General features: G+C 38.3%; 1 protein-coding gene across 1 annotated transcript in view; it reads left to right on the top strand.

The window, feature by feature from the left end:
* The window catches only part of adcy9 (adenylate cyclase 9), an 88,611-nt gene that overhangs the window by 7,069 nt on the left and 56,981 nt on the right, over nucleotides 1-24,561 (top strand). The gene's annotated exons all lie outside the window — the stretch shown is intronic.

The raw sequence follows: 24,561 nt of genomic DNA, 5'->3' as shown, positions 1-24,561 counted from the left end.
AAATAAGACCGCCCACATGGCGGCGCATCTTGAAGTGACGGTTACAAATCGGCTTGAAAATGGTTTGTAAAACCTAATCCTAATCTATGCAAAATGTTATCCAAAGAACCACCATTACTTATGTGTTTTAAATGTAGAAAAAATATCATAATATGATTTTTTTATATTATGATGGTTTTAAGGCTCTCAAAACGTTCTTGCTGGTAATTGGGGTTTGACTCCAGTTGCTGGTTTCATTTGAACATGTATAGAAATTTAAAATCATGGGATTACATAGCATTTATAGTTTTATATTTTTTTAATGAACAGTGCATGTTAATGATCATCTGCAACCAATACAGCTTTAAATATGCCTGATTATAGCACAACTGCTAGTTTCCATCTGTGACAGACACAAAAGCACAAATAAACAGAACTGGGACAGGCTAAAAGTGGTAACAGACTTAATTTTGGCTTCATCCACATATTGAGAAATGTTTTGAAGGTTGCATATGTTTCGGAGTCTCTTATTGTAAATCATGGGTGTCAAACTCTGGCCCGCGGGCCAAATATGGCCCGCCGTGTAATTTCACTTGGCCCTTGAGGCGATATCAAATTAACACTAGAGCTGGCCCGCCGATTATATTCAGCGGCGGTGCTGCAGTAACACCGCATTCACCGCTAATTCTCATACTTGCCAACCCTCCCGGGAGACTCTCAATTTTCAGTGCCCCTCCCAAAAATCGTCACGTCCGCTTTTCACCCAGTCCAGCAAATGCTGGCCCAGTCACATAATATGTGCGGCTTCAGCACACACACACACACACACGTGAATGCAATTCATACTTGGCCAACAAAGATACAGGTTACACTGACGGTGTTCATATAAATAACTTTAACACTGTTAGAAATATGCGCCACGCTCTGAATCCACACCAAACAAGAATGACAAACACATTTCGGGAGAACATCCGCCCCTTAACACAACATAAACACAACAAAACAAATACCCAGAATCCCATGCAGCCCTAACTCTTCCGGGCTGCAATATACACCCCCGCTACCACCAAACCCCGCCCACCTCAACCGACGCACGGAGGGGGGTGGGGGGGCTTTGGTGGTAGCGGGGGTGTATATTGCAGCCCGGAAGAGTTAGGGCTGCATGGGATTCTGGGTATTTGTTTTGTTGTGTTTATGTTGTGTTAAGGTGCGGATGTTCTCCCGAAATGTGTTTGTCATTCTTGTTTGGTGTGGATTCACAGTGTGGCACATATTTCTAACAGTGTTAAAGTTATTTATACGAGCACCGTCAATGTAAACTGTATCGCTGTTGACCAAGTATGCATTGCATTTACGTGTGTGTGCGTGCTGAAGTCGCACATATTTTTTGATCGGGCCGTCACGTTGTTGGAATGGATGAAAAGCAGACGTGACGACAGCTGTGGAGGACGATAAACGCAGTGCCTTTTAAAGCACGCCCCCAAGACTGTGGTCCGGGTGGACGAGATATAATGACTGATGAACGAGATATAATGACTGATGAACAACTTTGTTCGATAATGAGGGATGCCTCAGCTCAAAGCCTTAGCCCCGACATTAATGAACTAGCATCCAAGAAAAGATGGCAGATATCTGGCTTGGGCACATCAGATTAGATCAGTGTGTTGCAAACTGAGCAGTTTAATAATGGTTGGTTTATTCATTGTTATTTTATTTTCTAATTTATTAGCCTGTGGAAAAAGTTTATGTTGATATTTACCTCAGAAGGCTGCAAATAGAAAAGAGGCATTCATTTTAATTAATTTTTATTTAAATTTTATTTGATATGCCATTGATATTTTTTAATTATTATTATTATTATTTCAAACTCGATTTTGCATGTCACTATAAAGTTATATAAGCCTTGCTTGTTCAATATTCAATGCAAAACTTGTTTGGGTCCCTATTAAAAGGTTAATTTGTTCAACCTTGGCCCGCGGCTTTGTTCAGTTTTAAATTTTGGCCCACTCTGTATTTGAGTTTGACACCCCTGTTGTAAATGGTAGGTTGTTTTAACATTTAGATACTTTCACTGACAGCACTGTTTGTCCAGATATAGTACACATGTGTGGCCTATGACAATTCTCTGCTGAGAGTCGTAAAATTGGCAATATTAATGCTCCATGTCACTGTTGTTCAGTTTGAATAGAATGCTATCTAAGGAGCTTGCTGCAGCTGGGTTCATTGGTCTTTCTAGTCTGTTTCCATTTGATCTGAAGACCCTTATGTCAGAGTTTATTCACATTTGCCTCTAAAGTGGGAAATCACTCTTTTCCCAGACTGACCAAAAACAACAGACAGACTGATGCTGACATATTATATTTGTTTAGAAGAAGACGTGGTGAATGGCATCCAAGTTCCCTTTGAGACAGAGGGAAACTGTTTGTTGCAGAAGGAATAAGATGAGCTTTATTCCTAAATAGACTGTTTCATTCAAGACATATCACAATCATACTGGCGAATATACTCATATACTCTTACTGGCAAATACATTTTGCATTTGTTTGCTTGCTTGTGTAAACAGGTGCGTACCCGCATGCGTCTTTCTTTTGTGTCTGTTCGCCCACGGAGGCCAACAGTATTCTTCTGTAGAGCATGTTGCAGTGGGAAGTCCATGCCCTCCGGCTGGTTAGTCTGTGCTAAATCAAATGTGTCACCTAAATATGCAGTAGCAAATAGATAGTCTCTACTGTAACAAGGCCAGTCCCATTGGACTTTGCTTTTTCACTATCTTTATCAGACTTAATCATTTGTTTTCCGAGGACGAAACAACATGTTTAATGGTAAACAATAATATGCCTTCCAAATATTTTGTTTTAGGTGCTCGAGTAAATGTGCACTCATGTAACGTAGGAATATTCTAATACAAAACACCACATACTTTGTTACAGTTTAACATACACTTTGAAGGGTTTTCCATGCATTTGTTCCCCAGGACTTCATAGTAAAGTGTGGTGGTAACCATTCAGTTGGACTAGCACGGTTGTAAATACTGTAAAGCATATCACACTCAAAGAATTTCATTAAGCCGCTTCAGGTTTCATAATCTTGGCAGTAAGCACTGTGGTTCACTCTTAAATATAATGGAGCCATTGTTCATATTATTAGTAGCAAAAAAAGCATTTTTTATTTATACAGAGAGGAAGCCACTTATTGATTCAATCACAAATTATTTTATTGTTTTAGTTCATTTTGAAAAAGTGCTACATTTGTAGATTTGGTTAATTTAAAAGGAACAATACATATTAATGAACATTTGACATATAAATATGTAGCAAATGGCTAATTTCCATCTACAGTCCCTTGGCAAGTTGATATTAAAAATCAGGACAAACACATTCAAAACATAGTACACAGATGAACAATATAAAAAAAAATAGAATTCCAAGGTTTAAGTGCCAAGGGTGCTGTTGTAAACCACTCATTAACACAATTTCCCTTTGTACATTAAACAAATACATAAAACAATTGATAAAATACATATTTCATAATATAGCATTTCCATTTTATACCAGTAGCCTTTTAAGTCGTTTAACTATGATTCCAACTTGCACTCCCAAGCAGCCATTATTTCAAGGCCTCAGTAAATGAATCTTGTGTTACTAAGTTCCTTATGTTTACAGATATTGTGTTCCATGTTTGACACGCTCCATAGGAAAATAGGTGTTGCCCAACACACTTTTTCTAAACGGCACCAAACATTATCCTCTGGAGCCAGCCCTAGTTGTCATGTCAGCATTTCCCTTTACAAAGTTTCGATTCATTTAATCAGAAAAAAAGCCAGAACTTTAAATACACGGACATAGTTTTTGCCCGGTGGGTGCCTCGACCTGTGTATGGCGTCCAACATATTTTTATCAATGCACACATGTTAAAAGTGCACATACACTTTGAGGTTGTCAAGTGTTTTATCCGATTACTCGTGCACTTGAACAAACTCATCAATACTACTCGAGACTACTTAATTACTAAAATAATTGATAACAGAAGCCCTAAAACCAAAACTATTAAGGGGAAAAAACATTTAGGGTTTACATTAGGGCTGCAACGATTAATTGATTTATTTAATTTTAAACTTTTATTTACCCAGGAAAGTCCCATTGAGATTAACAATCTCTTTTTCAATGGAGTCCTACACATCCATACACCAGTGTGGGTGCCATTTGGAGCAAAGTGGGTGAAGTGTCTTGCCCAAGACACAATGTGATGAGGATGGCGGAAGCTTGGATTGAACCTGCAACGGCTAACATCCGAGCAATGCCGATCCCAAATTATTATTATTATTATTATTATTATTATTATTATTATTATTATATAATTAAATCGATTGATCCAATTATAAGAAAAAAAGCTTTGTTTTATATTCTGTTGCTTCGATTAATTGTTTTAGAAGTGTATCTAATACAAATTGATGAAATACGGACCGCAGAGAGCACTCGGAACTTTAAATACGCGGACATAGTTTGCAATAGAGCACATATGTGCGTGCAAATGATAGCGGTGGTGTGTGGGTGCTGTGATCCGTGTGGTGGCGATCAACAATAATTCTTGAATTGTTTTTTTTCAATGCACACATGTAAACTGAATTTCAATGTCGATGATGTGTAGGGAAAAAAGAATGAGGGTTATGGTATTTCAATTAGTTTCCATAAAAAATGCATTGAGGCTAGCAAGTGTGTTGTATCCGATTAATCGAACAAACTAATCAATACACTACTTGATTACTATGGTAATCGATAGCAGCAGCCCTAAAACAAAACCGATTGAAGAAAAATAAACAAACCCTTTCAGGATTAACAGAAGGTATTGTTTTTTTGAGGCAAAAGCATAGGAAATTACCATTTCTATGTGTATTTTTGATACTTTTTTATTTTGATCTCTGAAGCATCCTTCTATGAAAGACAAAGTAAGAGGTTTACTACATATAGCGGTAGCTTCTATCTAACATATTTTATTGACCATCTTCCTTATTTCAGCTAAGTAAGAAATACAGCCGCATACTTTCATGCCCTGTCTATCTTTATTTGACTTCTTTCAATACTAAAGCTCCCACCCTTCACGGAGGGCTTGTTTTGTCTCCCCCGCAGTTGCATAATATACTTTCTTAATGTATCCGCTCCTCACATTTAACAAGATGCTTGTCGTTCCTACTACTCAGGAATGTGTTGAGTCAAACGTGTGAGTGTATGAGTGTGTGTTCAGTGCTGATAAGCGTGCCCAACCCTGTCCCGGCCTGATTACTGATGGTGTTGTGCACACGCACAAATGTATACACGCCATTCTAATCAGTACATCAGCTTTTACTGCATTGTGAGTGTGTCTATATTTAGCAGATCTGGTATATTATTTTATGTGCGGCTATCCGGTAGGGTTAACATGATTTTCATCTCAGGGAATTCAATCGATTGCAACTGGACTGTCGTTTTCTCGTTTGCATCAAAACAGTAGTTTTTCTCACTACGATAGGGCAAAACCATCCTTGCCCAGGCACACCCTCCTTTAGGGTTTTGGCACGAGCTGCTAGACCTGATCTGACCAATCTAAATCTATGAGCATGAACTGATGAAGCCTACTGAGGTATTGGCACCAGCCACTAGACTAGGTCTGATCAATCTAAGTCTATGAGCATGAACTGATGAAACCTACTCGGATGAGAGGCGAAACCTCTTCTAAGACAAACCAAACAGTCCAGTTGTGATCGATTGAATGCCCTGAGATTACAATCACCTGGGTGAATGAGAACATTCATAGACATGATTTTTCATAGATAAACACTAATAAATAGGCAGCTTAGGTTGAAGTTATGTATTCCATACAGCAGGGCTATTCAACTACTGTACGAAATGAAAATGGCCGCAGTTTCAAGAGCCCAAGGGCTCAGGTGTCGGACATTGAAATTTGGATGCTTTATCAGAAAGTGCCTCCGCGGGTTGTATTTCTTTGAGACAGCGTTTATTTAATTGCAAAGTTAACACAACAGTTTTCACAAAGCAGTGTCAAAAAATAATTTTCTGCCCTCGCTACTCGATTCCAGCTACAATTGAGCTTCTGTCTCGATTGCAGCTAGACAGAAGTATTGTTGACGATTGATGTGCCTTCTTTGAGACACTTGTGATTTAGGGCTATATAAGTAAACTTTGATTGATTGATTCTTTTGAATACTTTTTCTTTCTCAGTTTTATTTCTTTACCCTTCTTTTATTAAGGTTTGTAAGACTGAAAATAAACATTACAGAAGTATAACGTCCATTGTGTATTTTACATAATGCCTATTGTGGATTTTATATAAATACAATAGATGGTTTAGGGTTAATACATTTACACAATAAACTACAGATGTTTATGCATACAGCAATTAAAAAACATTCACATCAAACATGAATGGGGCTTACACAATAAACCATCCATCCATCCATCCATTTTTCTACCGCTTGTCCCTTTTGGGGTCGCGGGGGGTCGCTGGAGCCTATCTCAACTACAATCGAACCTAAGGTTTAGTATTTTGCACTTTTCCTGTGCTTACTTTTAAATGGGCAAATGTTTAATTGTTATTTATATTTTTGAAACAGCCTAATGATCAGCATAGTTACAGTATAGATACATAATTATGAACAAATTAATAATCTTTTTTGTCTATTTCAGCTGTGCCGTTATTTCATTCAAGGGTATGCAACACACCTGACAGGTATTTGGGACATGGCTTCTACAAGAGTGATGCCCACTGTTTGAGAAAGTACTAATCCACGGTACCTCTAATTTGCCAAGATACCTGTGGCAATGGCGGTGGGGGTGTGGTTAGAGGCATGTTCATCTTGACGTCATCGTATAATTTGCATAATTTGCTTTGATGATATGATTTTCTTTAAAAAGGCTACGAAATGTATAAACACATTTAAAAACAAAATTTGTGTTAGTAATTAGAATTAACATATATTTTTATGTCATATAATTTTGCTCTATTTTCAATTGTTGCTGCTTACAATACAATGTACTTTGCTGAGAATTGTTCAAGTGTCTGAAGACTTGTATTACCTTTTTCTTTATTTAAAACTACTAGTAACAAATCTAGCATCTTTTTCTGGTGTTATTATAGACCGTATTTGTGTTTAGAGACTACTTCTGTCCCTCAATGAATCGAACAAAAAGCCAGCTGTGGCCAGCATGACGTCACACTTGCTTTGCGTTGCTGCTCCGGTTGGACTTTCTCTCCTTAAAAGCCGCAACTGTCATCTTAATATTTGCACATTTTGTAGATCGCTGTCTGTGGGTATATCTTGAATATATTAAAGTATTTCTACATCGCAAACATGCTGCCTCCGCCGCAGACAATCCGGTTCATATTGCCTGCGTTGTCACAACATCCGGTTTCGGCAGTGCTGTTCCGGTGGTTAAAGTATTTTTTCGTCGGCTGAGTTTTTGGTGCATCATTAGTAGTCGATATTGCACACATAAGAGGCTATATACTGTATGTGTATTCATACTGTACGATCTGCTGGTGGTAATGTTTTATGTTCACGTCGTTTTGATTTGATGTTCATTGTTCACATGATAGCAAACATGCCGTCCGTGCCTGAAAGGGGATTGGCCAAGAATGAGGAAGTGTTGTTGTGTGTCCGGAGAAGAATGGAGACAAAAGTGTGTGTACAGGAGGGAATATGTGTTGGAATTGGACCAGTTGTTAGCATAAGATCGGCAATAAAAGTTAAAAATAGCATAAGACTTTTGACTTTTTGTGGAGGCTACAATATATAATATTACTTTAATTTGTTTTCACAAAAAAACTCTTATTTTCAAGGTGTGGCTGCTTTACATTGGTGTGGCAGTACGCCATGATCAGTTACATTAAGGGGAACCCCTACTATTGAATAGAAATTGAGGTTTCTCTGTTATTTGCCTAAAGTGTAGCTAACCACTGAACTTGATGCAATGCAGTTCAGCACTAATGCAACTTTGAGTACAGACTGAAAGCATAGTATACTTGAGTGGTGCTTTTGTCAAATAGTCATTTAAATAATGAATACTGAGTGCAACCACAATTGTGTTAAAAAAATTATGAGCTTCCTTTAAAGGGAAGTGAATAATATTAATATGGCGATTTTTCTTTGGAGACTCAAAGTGCTTTACATTGAGAAACCCGTTATGTACATTTTTGGAAACATTTACACCAGTGTGGGTTGCACTGAGAGTAAGGTGGGTAAAGTGTCTTGCCCGAGGGCACAAAGCCAGTGACTAGGATGGCAAAAGCTGGATTTGAACCAGAAATCCTCAAGTTTCTGGTCGGCCGCTCTATCGTCTGAGCCACGCAGCCTGATTCCGTTTTTATTGGTTGCTACAGCAGTGGCCATTGTAAGAGCGATAAATACAAAGTGGTGTTGTCACTTGTGTTAGGAAAAAGTCACATTGCGGCTGGGCACAGGAACAGCAGATAGTCTTGTGCGTGGCGCGGCAGTAGCGCCAGCGTCATGCTGACTATGTTAACGTTAGCTGCCAACAAGAAGCCATCCAGGGCCAAACAAAAGAAAGTGAGGGACTTACCAACATTATATTATCACCCATATATCTGCTGACTGTGAAGATACAAACAGTAAGAGAAGCCATGGCAACTTTTGTTCGCAAAGATTTGCAGCTGGATTAGGATCGTGCTTGAAGTTAACTACACACAAAAGTGACTGAAACTGTTATTATTATTATTATTGATTATATTTGTAACTGAGAGTCTTGTACGATCACTGCTGAAGAAAGGACGACAGCCGTACTCAGGAGGTATTTTTTTCATCTTTATCTACCACCCAGAGCAGTGTCAAGTGCAGAAGAAAAAACAAATGCATGCTTCCGGTCTTCACAATAAAAAAGAATGTGCGTTACATCCTGTCTGGCTGTGCGAACAAAATAAGACTCCCAGAAAAATTGCTTACAAATGTACTGTTATTTTTTTAGTGCAATTTGGAGTGATAGAATGTTGCGATACAGTTGCTTTCATTTTCAATTTCATATTTCAAAATTGCACTTTTGAAAACGTGGAAGAAGTTTAAGCTGTCCAAAGTTTTTATGACAAAGAAAAAAAGCAAAGTACATTTGTATTCTATATTAGATTTGAGACATGTTCAGTATTTACATGTAGATTTAATTGAATTGAACATTGTGAATTGAAATCGAATGGACTCGGAAAATTTGCCATGATACCCCAACCTAACCATGACAATATGGAGCAGCTGCCTATGGCAGTGGTTCTCAAATGGGGGTACGCGTATCCCTGGGGGTACTTGAAGGTATGCCAAGGGGTACGTGAGATTTTAAAAAAATATTCTAAAAATAGCAACAATTCAAAAATCCTTTATAAATATATTTATTGAATAATACTTCAACAAAATAAATGTTTAGAATTAAGTTCATAAATCCAGATGGATCTCTATTACAATCCCCAAAGATGGCACTTTAAGTTGATGATTACTTCTATGTGTAGAAATCTTTATTTATAATTGAATCACTTGTTTATTTTTCAACAAGTTTTTAGTTATTTTTATATCTTTTTTTCCAAATAGTTCAAGAAAGACCACTACAAATGAGCAATATTTTGCACTGTTATACAATTTAATAAATCAGAAACTGATGACATAGTGCTGTATTTTACTTATGTACCGGGTATCTCTTTTTTTCAACCAAAAATGCTTTGGTCTGATTAGGGGGTACTTGAATTAAAAAAATGTTCACAGGGGTACATCACTGAAAAAAGGTTGAGAACCACTGGCCAATGGTGTGTTTGACAGGGAATCAGCTCGCAGGAGATACTGTCAAAATATTTCTAGGGTAAATGCTGTATATTATTATTAATTCATAAAACTACTGTATTTTTTGTACTACATTTCATTGTATTGTTTTGATACAATATTCAGGGTTTCCTACGGATTGCCTATGTACTTGTGGCTGTGGGGGCGTGGCCACGGGCAAATCCAATATAGCATCAAATAATTTGCATAATCAGAGATTATGCATATTTTCTTCAGGTTAAAAACATTTCATACATACATTTAACAACAAATCTGTGTTTTGTACCTAGTATCAACATTATTGTCCTTATTTCGTTTTGCTCTATTTTTCAATTGTTGCTGCTTATTGTACAATGTAACACAAGCTCTACGTTATTGAGAATTTTTCAAGTTTCTAAAAACTTCTTCAGTTCTATAACGACTTGTACTTCATTTTAAAACGACTAGCAACAAATCCAGCATCTTTTTCTGGTGTTATTGGAGACTTTGCCCGTGTTTTGAAACGCTTTCCTTCTGTCGCTCGATGTCGGCAACAAACAGCGAGAGCTCCAGTGAACCTTACGTCACACTTGGTTTGCGCTGCTGCTACAGCTGTACTTTCTCTCCTTGCCACTGTCCTCTTAATATTTCCACATTGCATATTTTGTAGATTGCTGTTTGCAAATGTATCTCGGATATGTTAAAGTACGTCCACATCGCAGACATCCTGCCTGCGCTGCAGGCAATCGCGTGCGTCTTGCTTACTTCATCACAACATCCTGTTTCGGCAGTGCTGTTTCAGTGATCAGTGTTTTTTTTTCGGTGGCCAAATTTTCTGTGCGTCGCAATTTAATAGTGCGCAAACATTATGTTTCATATATATATATATATATATATATATATATATGTATATATATATATATATATATATATATATATGTATATATATATATGTATATGTATATATATATATATATATATATATATGCATTCATATATTGTTTCTTACATTTTTTTTCACGTAAAAAACCCACATTTTTAAAGTGTGGCGGCTTTTTTATTTCGCTGTGGCATTGCGCCACTACCAGTTACCTTGATATTCATGATCTAAAAGTCAGTTTTCTATTTAAAACGCATGTTAAAAGTGTGGTGTTTTTTGGGGCCCTAGAACAGAAAAAAATAATTGAAATTCATTTAAATGGGGATAATTGATTTGGGATACAAGTATTATGGGTTCCCAGCTCTTTCTAGGCCACCTACTCAGAGGCCTAGTGGTTAGAGTGTCAGCTCTGAGGGTTGTGAGTAGGTTGTGAGTTCAAACCCCGGCCGAGTCATACCAAAGACTATATAAAAATGGGACCCATTGCCTCCCTACTTGGCACTCAGCATCAAGGGTTGGAATTGGGGGTTAAATCACCAAAAGTGATTCCCGGGCGCGGGCACCGCTGCTGCTCACTGCTCCCCGCGGAGGTGGGGGATGGGTCAAATGCAGAGGGCATATTTCGCCACACCTAGTGTGTGTGTGACAATCATTGGTACTTTAACTTTACTTTAACTTTCACAGAATCAATCAAACTTCTAAGCCGAGGCACTGCTGTTGGTGAAAACTGTTACATTTGAGAAAAATCAATACAAAGACTTGTAAGTAGTCAAAACCCTCGACTTGGCCCATGCATTTAAGTGTTGCCTTTTAATTAACGCGATGTCTCTGCAGTGTGCAATACAGACAATCATGGATAATTGGATAATTTAATAATTGTAAATGTGTGTGACAGAAATAACATTTGTTCATGTACAAAAGCGGACTGAAATAAGCTTCCATCCATCCATTTTCTACCGCTTATTCCCTTCGGGGTCGCGGGGGGCGCTGGAGCCTATCTCAGCTACAATCGGGCGAAAGCTTGCTTAGTTTAATTAAAAGACACTGTATTGAAAGGGAAGAGTTTATTTCAATTACTTCTGCTTCTGTTTCAATTACTTCTTCGACATTTGTTTTTGGTCCATTTCGTTTGTCAGAAATACACATCCATCCATCCATTTTCTACCGCTTGTCCCTTTCGGGATCACGAGGGTGTTGGAGCCTATCTCAGCTGCAATGGGGCGGGAGCAGGGTACACGCTGGACAAGTCGTCAACTCATCGCAGGGCCAACAGAGAGAGACAGAAAACCATTCACACTAACATTCACACACTAGGGCCAATTTTAGTGTTGCCAATCAACCTACCCCAGGTGCATGTTTTTGGAGGTGGGAGGAAGTATGAGTACCCGAAGAAAACCCATGCAGTCACGGGGATAACATGCAGACTCCGTACAGAAAGACCTAGAGCCCAGGAATCAAACCCAGGACCTTCTTACTGTGAGGCACGGGCGCTAACCAGTGCACCATGTTGGAGAAAAATAACCCTCGAAGAGACGCTGGCTTTCAGGAATATAAAAAAGTAATAACTAAGATGTACTTATATATTGTTAGTGTAAACTGGAGTCTATATGATCTGCAGTGTTTTATAGTTCACATTTGTTTCTGACTCAGGTGCATTTTATTGGTTGTCATGTGCCAACATTATAGTGGAATACACTGTTTGAGATAATAAAGACGAACAAAAGCCCATCCCTTGAGTGCTGGTGGTAGTGTACTCAACCCTTAAAGACCGCTCCTTTAAAAGCTGTTGGTGATTTTATGAGGTGTCACAATCTGTAGGGTCTGTTCGAATGAAGCTCAAGCTGTCGTGCAATGGCTCAAGAGGAGTCCTGTCATAGATTTGGATTAATTTTCTAGCTTATGGTTTCAACTTCAAAGCACTGAATGGAATAATGATTTACCTTTTGATGTAACAGCTACAAATATAATTGGGTGCTTCACAGTCGTCTGCTACGGGGAATACAGTATTTCCCACAGAACTGCAGTCTCATTGTCGCTCTTGCGGGCTAGAAAACATTGTCTAATTTGCATAATTGGCCATGGGTGCAAAGTAATAAAACACCAAAATAAGGACTCATCAACTTTAATTATGGTCTTTTGAGGTGTACACATGCTGCATTACTTTAGTTTAGTACCTGCAATACACAAGGTCTTATTTGTCTGTCATCCCATAGAATAAATGTAATGTCAGCATATGCCTACAAACGAAATAAGTATATAAACAATGGCAACATACATACTTCTAGTATGGTGTCAATTAAGGTTAGCCATAATAGCTAATTATTTTAGCAGTAAGATGCTATTCATTAAATAAACGCAGCTGTCATTCCAAATATAACGATGCTATAATTCTTTGATATATTTCTTGAAAGTATCAAATGTAAAATGTTTAAAACAAGAGTCTCCATGTAAATGTACATAAACATTAAAAGTTAAAAGTTGAAGTACCACTAATAGTCACACGCACACCAGGTGTGGTGAAATTACTCTCTGAATTTGACCCATCCTCTTGTTTTACCTCCTGGGAGGCGAGGTAGCAGTGAGCAGCAGCGGTGGCAGCGTTCAGGAATCATTTTGGAGATTTAACCCCCAGTTCCAACCCTTGATGCTGAGTGCCAAGCAGAGAGGTGATGGGTCCCATTTTTATAGTCTTTGGTATGACTCGGCCATGGTTTGAACTCACGACCTACCGATCTCAGGGCGGACACTGTAACCACAAGGCCACTGAGCAAGGTATCAATAATTCCTAAAAGGGCTCGTTGCAACTTGTTTAAAGGTTCATTTTTCAAACCATAAAATATGGGGCCACCATGTTATCATTAGTGGTTTAACAGAACATATATAATAATGAATGTCTTTATTTGTCACAAATAACAAATGCACTTTCTAAAACACATCCGCTCAGACCAAATTCAGACTGCAGCTAAGAAATATAATCTAATCTAATCCATTAGTTTGCTCTATAATTGAGTAATCGCAAAAAACCCCCACTTCAGCCTCGGTGTGTATTTTCGGGAAAATATTAGAAATAAACAATTGTAAATAAATGTCATTATTTTATTTATTTTAGTTTTATATTATTTTATTTTGAAAAAATGCACATCAACATTGTATTTGCACTTAACATGTGTGCATTAATTTAAAAAATCTCTGTCCACTGCCACACAGATCGAGGCAACCACACACCACCGCTCTCATGTGCACTCTATTGCAGTGGCCATGCAGAAACTATGTATTTAAAGTTCCAGACACCCTATGCAGTCTGGAATTGATAAATTTTTCTTAGTTACACTTATTAAACGAGTAATCCAAGCAAAAACATTTTTATCTAAGCTTTTTTATAAGTGATAACCCTAGACCAGTGGTTCTTAACCTGGGTTCGATCGAACCCTAGGGGTTCGGTGAGTCGGCCTCAGGGGTTCGGCGGAGCCTTCACCGTGGAGGTCAAGACACACCCAACTCATCGTGTAAATAAAAACTTCTCCCTATCGGCGTATTATGGATACCACCTAACAATGTTCCCTCTACTTTTCCATCTGATTTGCAGGTGTGTAATTTGTTGTGCGTTCATGCACTGTGTTGGTTTTGTTCTTTGAACAAGGTGATGTTCATGCACAGTTCATTTTGTGCACCAGTAAAAAAACATGTAACTTTGTCTTGAATTTGAAAAAAAAAAAAATTGTATTTTTCACTAAAGAAGGGTTCGGTGAATGCGCATATGAAACTGGTGGGGTTCGGTACCTCCAACAAGGTTAAGAACCACTGCCCTAGACTGAATGAAATGTTGGCTTTGATTGGTCTAGATTTTTCGTGTCTCTACGTTCCTGCATGCCCGCGGCACATGCCCTCCCACAGGAGCGATCTTTGCGTACGAAAGGATTAAAAATTGACGAAAGAGCCGCCATGCAGAGTCTAAACAGGGGGGTGAGACTATAAATCGCTCTAAACACTTGTACCGTGGTGTTGTTCTTTGTGTGAAGTTGCTATGGTATGCGTCAGCGCGTGTGCGCATCCTGAATGTTGGATCTAGGAAGAGGGCGGGTCACAATGATCCAACATGAGCGCCCTCTAAGCATTTACGTAACCGTGGCCTAGAGCAGACAAATCTATTCATAGCAGTCAAAATTCATATATGACGTAGGAATGAATGTATGGGAAACACTAGAATAGATCACATTCTTAAGTGGTCTATAAAATTGTCACACCGGCCCAGACACCTCTCTTCCAGAGAATGTCAGGGAAGATTCAGCTCGTAAAGTGCTGTGTTCGGTGGAAAGACAGGCTAGTGAGTCATGAAAAGGAAAACGAAGGAGGAACAAGCAGCATATTTTCTGGTCATGACCTTTTCCCATGGAGTTCCCACAGTCTATCTTAGGGCAGCAGGGGAGTTTTTTATCGTTATATGTGCCTTAAGAGGATGCTTAATGTCCCAGCCGAGACAGTGCAATAAAAGTTCACAAGCAGTTTTATTTCAGAGATTTATTATCAGTTTGAAGATCACCAGATATAACCTGTTAGGTGTAGAATTAGCTAAGAATGCATACTGTGTGGCTAGGCGATATGGACGAAAAATTATATCTCGATATATTTTTACTTAAACTCGATATTCGATATATATATATTCATTTTTGAGCAAGATTCAGTGAAATTGAAGTGAATGACAACTGTACTGTAAATAGTCTGTGGCACTTTTATTAACCCAGTTAGTCAAGATGGGTATTAACAGCACAGAAAATAAACTGTTTAAGTAGCACAGAATTACATAACATAAATAAAATAGAAAAATATTCTTTCTCCGTAAAATAAATAACATAGCTGTGCAAATAATACAAAATGTATCAAACTCAGATAGGCACTTTTTAATTCCCGGTTGATGATGTAATGGACTGTCACACACGTACGGTTCTGGTCAGCGCCAAGTAAGTGACTTGACTAAATTGTGCGGCTATGAACTTCCTCACTTCGGCATACATTTTTGGCAGCATTTCTCATGCGAAATATGCCTGGCTTGGCAACTCGAGAACTGTTTTGATTTAGGCTTACATGGTAAACAACTCAATTGAATGTTTTATCCAGACGCATACATTTGTCCAAATGTGGCCAAGTAGACGCATTGTGGGTTTCCTGGACGTCTTCTACATCGCTAAAAGAAAAATCTAAAGAAGAGAATCCCTCTGCCATCTTCCACTAGTTTTTTTTAATAGATAAATCGCCCGCTTGAATATTCCCTCTTCTCTTCTACGACTCTCTGGTCGTCATTTGGGATGTCTGTTGTAATTTCCCTCCCAGGTTTGATGACCTGCCCTATCTTGCCTCTGATTGGCTATCCTTAATGTTTTGCCCTAATCTCAACCAATCGTGACTCATCATAGTAAACAACCAACTAATCATGGATGTTCTTATGCATGCAAGCACGTCTTGGAAGGAGGAGGGGTAGAGGGAAGCGTGGGAGAATCAAGAATACACAACAAATAAGCGGTGTTTGGTCATTTTAACGTGAAATAAATTATATCGATATTACGGTATTTTCTTAATTCATATCTTGTTTAAAAATATATCGATATCTTACAAACTTGATATATCGCCCAGCCCTGCTGTGTATATAGATGGACAAACAAATACAATATTGTGGGTGTGATCAGGGTTCCTTTGCAGCATCACCAAGGTTGGTCATTGCTCATTCAAGGACTGTGCTCTACCACAGAACATGAGAGCCTCTGGGTGCTATCTGTGAAGTGCAACACTAACATGCATTCAACAGCTGTGTGTATGTGTGTGACGCAAATCTAGTGTGTCACCGCATCTCTTAAGCCACAGCAGTGTATAGCCAACCGTAGGGCGGTGTGATATGGGGAAAGTAAATCATCAGTCGGAATCGATATCTATCATGACAGAAATTAAATCACAATTTTTGTCATACTTAAATGTTACATTCACATTGCTAATAAGTGGGATGTGAAGACATCAGGTTATTTTTTATTTAAATATTTATTTTCTGTCAGGGGTTAAACATGTCAGATGTACTGAACAAAGCAACATGATATTACTTCCAACCATTTCAGATAAATAAAGTGGATGCATAGTGTATTTTTAAACTAGGGTTGCGTGATATAGACGATATATGGTATATATTTGGCCGACAATAGTTTTTAATACTATCGTTAAATTGTGACTTTGCATGTTGACACATTCTAGTTGTGTGACACTGACAAGCAAATGAATGCATCCTCAACTCACTGTAGCATTCTCGCTATTGACTAATGCGCCTCCACAGTGCAAAACCACTTCTAAGTAAGCAATTCTCGCCTCCACGACACTGGCTATGTTTCTTTCATGTATCGTCACTGAATGAGGAGGACTAGGTCAACACACCGTTGGAGGATATGCTAACCGTTAAGATGGAGCTCTTTAATGTAAACATAGTTGGGGGGATCGATTCAAATATTGACAAGAATGATACAAAGTATAGTATCAGCATTTGGTCGACACTACAGTGGTTAACTCGATATTTTTTTAAATTATAGAACATTTTTGTTATTGTTTACAAAGTCAGGAAATAAGTCCTTGGACACAAGAGAGGGTTACATATATCAGTACGGTGGCATTGTCTCAAATACAATACCTTTTTCTAAAATATTCATATATAATACGTAATACCGTTATACTGGCCAGCCCTAGTATCAGCATTAGTATGACCAATATTGCCTATGTAGACATTTACCACAGATTTCCACTGGATGTGGTACGGCTGCGGAAACGTCCTAATGTGATGGGATGGAACTGAAGTGAACTTGTTAAAGGTTTTCAGGCAGAAGTTAACCTCGTTGACACGAATGGATGACGACATGCTAATTATGGAGGTTCAACATCAAAGATTCATATTACAGGCATATCCTGAACAGCTATTTGGGGTCATTACATAGACAAAGCCGTGAGAGGACGGGATATACTGTGTAAGATACATTGGAAAGATGGTCGCCCTTTAGGCATCTGCGTAAATGTTGCAAACAGCCCTTTTAATGCCATGGTATGGTATTATTGCGGTATTGTCAAGAAAAGTATTAAAGAAGACTTATTAAAAATTAGAAGTTACGCCAAAAGAAAATAACTGCTTGTCTACTTACTCATTCATCTGACCGACGAGAGACTCCAACATGTGTTCCCCACGGTCATTTGTGTTCACCATAAAACCAAAACACATCCATGCTTCTGATTCAAACTTTGCAAGAGGTTCCAATAGGTTTCCGCTCTGCTTGCTTGCACTGCACAGGGAATCATGGGGATGTACGGTAGTTTAATTCTCAGACGCGTATACTCAATACACTGACGGGAGTACTCCAAGTTCTCGTTTGATACTGTCACATGCCACTGCATTATTGATAGCATTTTAAAATACTGTGATATTTACAATATCGTTACACCCTTATTCACACCAGCTGAGATTTTACAAAAATCTTCAGAAGTTGATTTGTAAAAGCGCTGTTGTCGAGCGTACACCTGTCAGTGCATACATCACTCATGATCTTGGTCCAGGTTTGGATGAAAGCTGCTTTCACATTTGAGTGAATCATCCGCATTAATAGAGCAAGCGCACTTAAGTGTTTTGGAAGACTGGTTCTTGGTACTGTAACTGAGATCAACATTCCCCCTTCCGCTTTAGTTGGATTCTAGTACCGGTAGTTGACCAGAGTTTGGTCCAACACAACCACAACAGGCCTTAGTCTGCGCTTCATTGAGTGCTATTCTAGTTCTGTTTCTCGTTCACCTGTTTTTTAACGCATGTATTACCTTGTTGTCCTCGACCGGAGGTCGGAAACCCGTGGCTCTAGAGCCGCATAGCGTCACCCTAGTGGCTCCCTTGGAGCTTTTTCTAAATTGTATTAAAATGGAAAAAGATGAAGAAAAATATAATTTTGGTTTTAATATGGTTTCGGTAGGAGGACAATCATGACACAAGCCTCCCTAATTGTTAGAAATCCCACTGTTTATATTAAACATGCTTCACTGATGAAAGTATTTGGTGAGCGCCGTTTTGACCAATTAATTTTGGCGGTCATTGAACTCACCGCAGTTTGTTTACATAAACAACTTTCTCCGACACTGCCACAGAAAGACGTGTTTTATGCCACTCCTTTGTCTCATTTTGTCCAACAACCTTTTTATACTGTGCGTGAATGTACACACGTGAGCTTTGTTGATGTTATTGACTTTTGTGGGGTGCTAATCAGGCATATTTGGTCAGTGCGTGACTATAAGCTAATCGATGCTAACATGCTATTTAGGCTAGCTGTATGTACATATTGCATCATTATGCCTTGTTTGTAGGTATATTTGAGTTCATTTAATTACCTTTAGTTAGGACCTCTGTGTATTTAATTTATATTTTCATGTCTCATGACACATTATCTGTATGTAATATTGGCTGCGTTTCTGATAGTTGTTTGTGTGCCATGTTTTGTTGTAGACCACCGCAAACGTTACCTAGCTTGCAAAGATTGTAATAAATCCATTAGAAGAAGACAGTCTGCCGTTTCCTTTAACTTGGACACACACATATGCCTTTGGCCATTCTAAGCCAGTAGCTTCCAGGAGTTATCTCACCCTATGAGAAGTCTCCGTGTTACTAATGTTTTCAAATGTTGTAAAAATGTGTAGAATAAATATTACAAATCAACATTTCTGTCAACGAAGATTTCCGTCAGCATGCGACACATAGTCATTTTGAAAGTAAGCTAATATAGCTAATATAGACACATCAGGGGTTGCCTTCATTATAACACTTATATAAAGCTTTTAATTTTCGCGGCTCCAGATTTTTTTCGTATTTTTGTCTAATATGGCTCTTTCAACATTTTGGGTTGCCGACCTTTTGGACAAGGACCACATCCTCTTTATCCTTTGGCTTTAGACAGTGATGCATGTTGACATTGTACTGTATATAGTAATGATGTCAGTGTCATAAGCGTAAACCTCTGGTAGAAAAGCTGAAAAATGTTTATTTGCACCCGACTGACTCATTTATACACATGGTGAGAGGAAGGTCAGGGGGGTGCGGATGAAGTCTCTCAGTGGACTATTTGTGACTTACAATACTGGGCCTGTACACACGGCCTTTAAAGTTGAAATATAATGCTTACGATGCAGAAATTCAAGATTTCTTTTAACCCTGTGCACTAATGTAATGTCGAAAAAGGAGAAATGGGAGAGTATTTGAATCAAGATCATGTGAGAAACTCATCCCACGGTTCTTTTAGCCTGTCCAAATATGGAGGCATCTGCTATTGCACAAGGCCTGTTCTCAAGACTTGCTACCGACCGGGTAGAAAACTAGAGGGTAGGAAAGGGAGGGGAGCATGAAAAAAGAAATAAGGGGTAAGTCCAAGGGAGTCATGAAAAATTAGAGTGTAGCTGAGAAAGAGATATGAAGACAGTCAATGTGAGGTGGTGAGGGATGTAAGGCTTGGCAAGACAACAGAGGGATTTCTGAGGATTAAGGTTAGAGCGACAGTTAAGTAAAGTTAGACAGTTGCATGGCTGAGTCTACAAGAAAGAAAACAAGTTAGTCTATTTTTAGTCTAGGAACTGTTTACTCTCTGTCCCAGGCAGCAAAATGAAACTAAGGAATGAAAGAAAAGGTTTGGTGAAAATTCTAAGACCGACTGTTTAGATGTTTGCAATAAATTTCCCATACGTCCAACTTGTAACTAACGTTGCTTTCAATAGGTTTTATTCCTGGAACTTTACAGAGAACCCTTTAAAGTCAGGGACTAAACTTTTATTTCTACTTAAGAAAGAAGGGATTCAATTTAGTATTTTTTTCATCCAGATGCAAAAACTGACTCTTGGTTAGTATTGCTGGCTGGTTTGTGTGTAAGGCTGTAGCCAACTATAAGCTCTCGGACGTGTTGATAATTGTGTTGGTGAATGGACAGACAGTTGTTTGCGGTTTTATGAATGGACAGACACATGCGCTATGAGACAAATGTGAAGTGGTCGTCTCACTATTTTTGTTTTACTCAGATCCGCTACTGAAAAATTATGTAATGCTGGTCTGTGAGAACCGACGCAAGAGCTTCAAGGTTCAGAATTTCACGCTTGTGAGGATGGAAATATTAGACTTCAAAGGAAGGAACCCCAGATGACTACGGGAAAGAATTCTGCAAAATTTAAGGCCTGGTAAAATCAGACTTTAGTAGGAGTGTAAGAAGAAAGGCTGACAGACTAGTGATGGACCATAAGCAGAGATATAACTATGAGGCGGCGGTGGCTCAGGAGGTAGAGCAGATCTTCCAGAAACTGGAGGTTAATGGCAAAAACCCCACTCATTCCTTCCCAGTCACTGTCCTGTCCTTGGGCAAGACACTTTATCCATATTTCCTCCAGTGTAGCTCACACCAGTGTATAAATGTCAATAAATGTTTGACGGTGGTCAAATTGCTAGCCACGTTTCCATCAGTCTTTCCCAGGGCAGCTGTGGCAACAAATGTAGTTTACCACCATCATTTGAGAAGGTGGGACAAATTAATAGTGTGTTCTCACTGTGAAGTGCTTTAAATCACTAGAAAAAGGCATGTTTAAATGGAAGCCATTAAAATTAATTCAACAGAGAATTTAACCAGGGATGTGCAGTCAGGGGGTGGCAGGTCAGACAGAAAAAAAGGAATAATAATATAGTAAAAATGTATATTTCTTTATTGGACTGTTATACATGTACTTTCTGTATGATTCCATTTGTTTTTTATATGGCAGAATTTGCACATTTCTTTATTAAATACAGGATAGAAACTTGGTCGCAAAAACACAAAGTGACTGACAGACTTTTAAAACTAAGAGAAAATGTGGAGGACTTTATAAACAAATTTATTAAGTGCGTGGACTTGTTATATAAATACATGTGTAACACCATAGATGTTATTAATACAAATTAAATGTGATTATGAAGTATTTGAAAACAAGTACTACTCTTTTCGTAAAGTAAATTATTCTTGTTTCTCTTGTTATCCTCGTAATGAGTGTTAACATTGATTGAAGCACAATAAGTTAAAGCTTCAGAAAATGCCAGTGTCTCACTATTTATAAACCTTACTTCACATCACTTAATAAAACATAGTGATTTACAGTAAAAAAATTACAAAAAAGATTACAAAATCTACCAATCTGCTCTATTGGTTAAAAATAGTATGTTGTACTACCAGTGAGTACTTGCTTTCACCAGCACCAATAACACTTTTCAAGCTGAGTAAAGTACCATGCAGTGAAAAAGGGCATACATGGTTGAAAAAGTAGTGGTGAAATAAAACTACAGTGGAACTTGGATCTACAAACTTAATTGGTTCTTGAACATGATCCGCCAACCAAATCGTTCGTCAAGTGAGACAGATTTCCCCATAAGAAACAATGTGAACGTAAATAATTGGTTCTATTGTCGACAAAATTCCCTGTCTTGTATTATAAAATGCACACTTTGAAGACACTATAATGTGTATACATTTTGTATATGTATCAAAATAACATAACAAGAGTAATGGCCCAACGATCTCTTTTTTTATTCAAACGTCAGCCATCTTAACTGCCAATATGTCCGCACACACACAAAAGTCCCTCCGGTGCAATTCAAAATGTTACCAAACATGTTGCTACAATAAAAAACAAAAAAGGAAAATCATTTTACTGTACCATGTGTCCTTGAATATTTGTGACATTTGCTGAACAGTCTGGGAGAAGTAAACAAGCACAGCATCACAGGGAAAGACCTCCACAACTGACGCCCAACGTGGGGCTTGAACCCACAAACCTGAGATTAAGAGTCTCATGCTCTACCGACTGAGCTAGCCGATGTGAGGCAGTCCTCCATTGATTTGTGTCCTGCTATAGCGTTCTCCTTCGCTGTCATAAAGATCCCCTCTGGCTTCTTTTTCCAAAAAAGTCTGGTCTTATCACAGTTAAAAAGATTGGTAGAAATCCCACTTTACGAATAAAATACAAATTGAAGCGGCAGCGTTGCCATGCTGCACCCAACGCGCTGTTTAAACTTTTCCAAACACCCACGGCTCGCCCTAAATTCTTCTTTCGTGTTAGTTCCAGCATGCTCACTTTTGGACATCAAGTCGCCATATGAATGGCAAGCCATCTCTCAAATGATAGCCTCGGGAATGCTATCGCCGGCTAGCTGTTGCTCATTTATCTACACTAGGAACAGCTTATCTACATTGCCTTGCACATTCTCTTCGTCATTGCAAATATATTTAACTCTTTCGGCAAAGTCAGCATACATTAAAACATCCTTTTTTTGAGAATTGTTGCAATTGTGGACTTGTTTTTGCCATACATGTGAGCCAATCCATGTCCCGTTGGCGGGACTGCTAGGCTAGTACTCTGAGCAAAACATATGTGACGTCTGGGGCCCACCTCTTCAAAATGGCGTTTTATAGTGGCTGCCCCCCATAGAGTTTCCGGTGGCAAACAAAAATAAATAAATAAATAAACTGTTCAGTTAATTTCAGTTTTTTCATTTATATAACCCATTTTAAAACAACCCCAGTTGGCCAAAGGTCTGTACTAGTGTTGTCCTGATACCAATATTTTGGTAGCAGTACCAACATTATTTCGATACTTTTCGGTACTGTGCAATACTTTTCTAAATAAAGGGGACCACAAAAGATTTGATTATTGGCTTTATTTTAACAAAAAATCTTACGGTACATTAATCATATGTTTCTTATTGCAAGTTTGTCCTTAAATATAATAGTGATCATACTAGACAACTTGTCTAGTAGTAGTAAGTAAGCAAACAAAGGCTCCTAATTAGTCTGTTGACATATGCAGTAACATATTGTGTGATTTTCCATTCTATTATTTTGTCAAAATTATTAAGGACAAGTGGTAGAAAATGAATTATTAATCTACTTGTTCATTTACTGTTAATACCTGCTTACTTTCTCTTTTAACATGTTCTATCTACACTTCTGTTAAAATGTAATAATAATTTATTCTTCTGTTGTTTGATACTTTACATTAGTTTTGGATGATACCACAAATTTAGGTATCAATCCGATACCAAGTCATTACAGGATCATACATTCGTCATATGCAAAGTCTTCATGTATCCAGGGACATATTTCCTGAGTTTATAAACATAATATGAGTTTTTTAAAAACTAAAAAATATTTATTGATGCTAAAAAATATTGATGCAATCATAGTAGTATCAACTAGATACGCTCCTGTACTTGGTATCATTACAGTGGATGTCAGGTGTAGATCCACCAATGGCGTATGTTTACATTTTGACGCCGGTGAGCTACGGTGTGTAGTGAAGCATGTTTAGCTATTCCTCGTCCTGCAGGGATGATACTTGTAAGAAACTTACTTTATTTGTCGTCATGGAGGCGAGGATTAGTGATTTAAAAGTAGCTAAAACACTGCTGACTGCGGCTGGGGTAGCCATGTCTTAAAGCACCTCTTCCTGAGGGCGTTTCAGTGTTATAACTTCATCTTTATCATTAGTTTTTAAGCCAAAATGCATCCATTCTCCCTTTTCTGTCTACACACTGTGTCTGCTTGTAAGTACTCTGTGATTGTGCGCTGCCGAACATGCTCGTAATACCAACGACATGATGTGACGATGACGGCGGTTCGGGGTGTGGCGGACCGGTACTTTTTAGAGGCGGTACAGTACTGAATATTAATATATAATATATAATATTAATAATATATATTATTAGTATCGCGGTTCTATACCAATACCGGTATGCTGTACAACCTTAGTCTGTACAGGCATAAACAATTTGGGAAAAAAAAGTCACGCAGTGTCACATTTACATCGTAACACAGAAAGATTAATAAAATACAATAGTAAAATATACCTTAAAAGAAGTGCA

Source organism: Nerophis lumbriciformis, linkage group LG27 (genome assembly GCF_033978685.3).
Source record: "Nerophis lumbriciformis linkage group LG27, RoL_Nlum_v2.1, whole genome shotgun sequence".
Lineage (NCBI taxonomy): Eukaryota > Metazoa > Chordata > Actinopteri > Syngnathiformes > Syngnathidae > Nerophis > Nerophis lumbriciformis.
The sequence above is the reverse complement of the archived record's forward strand: the minus strand, read 5'-3'. Positions and strand labels throughout refer to the sequence as shown.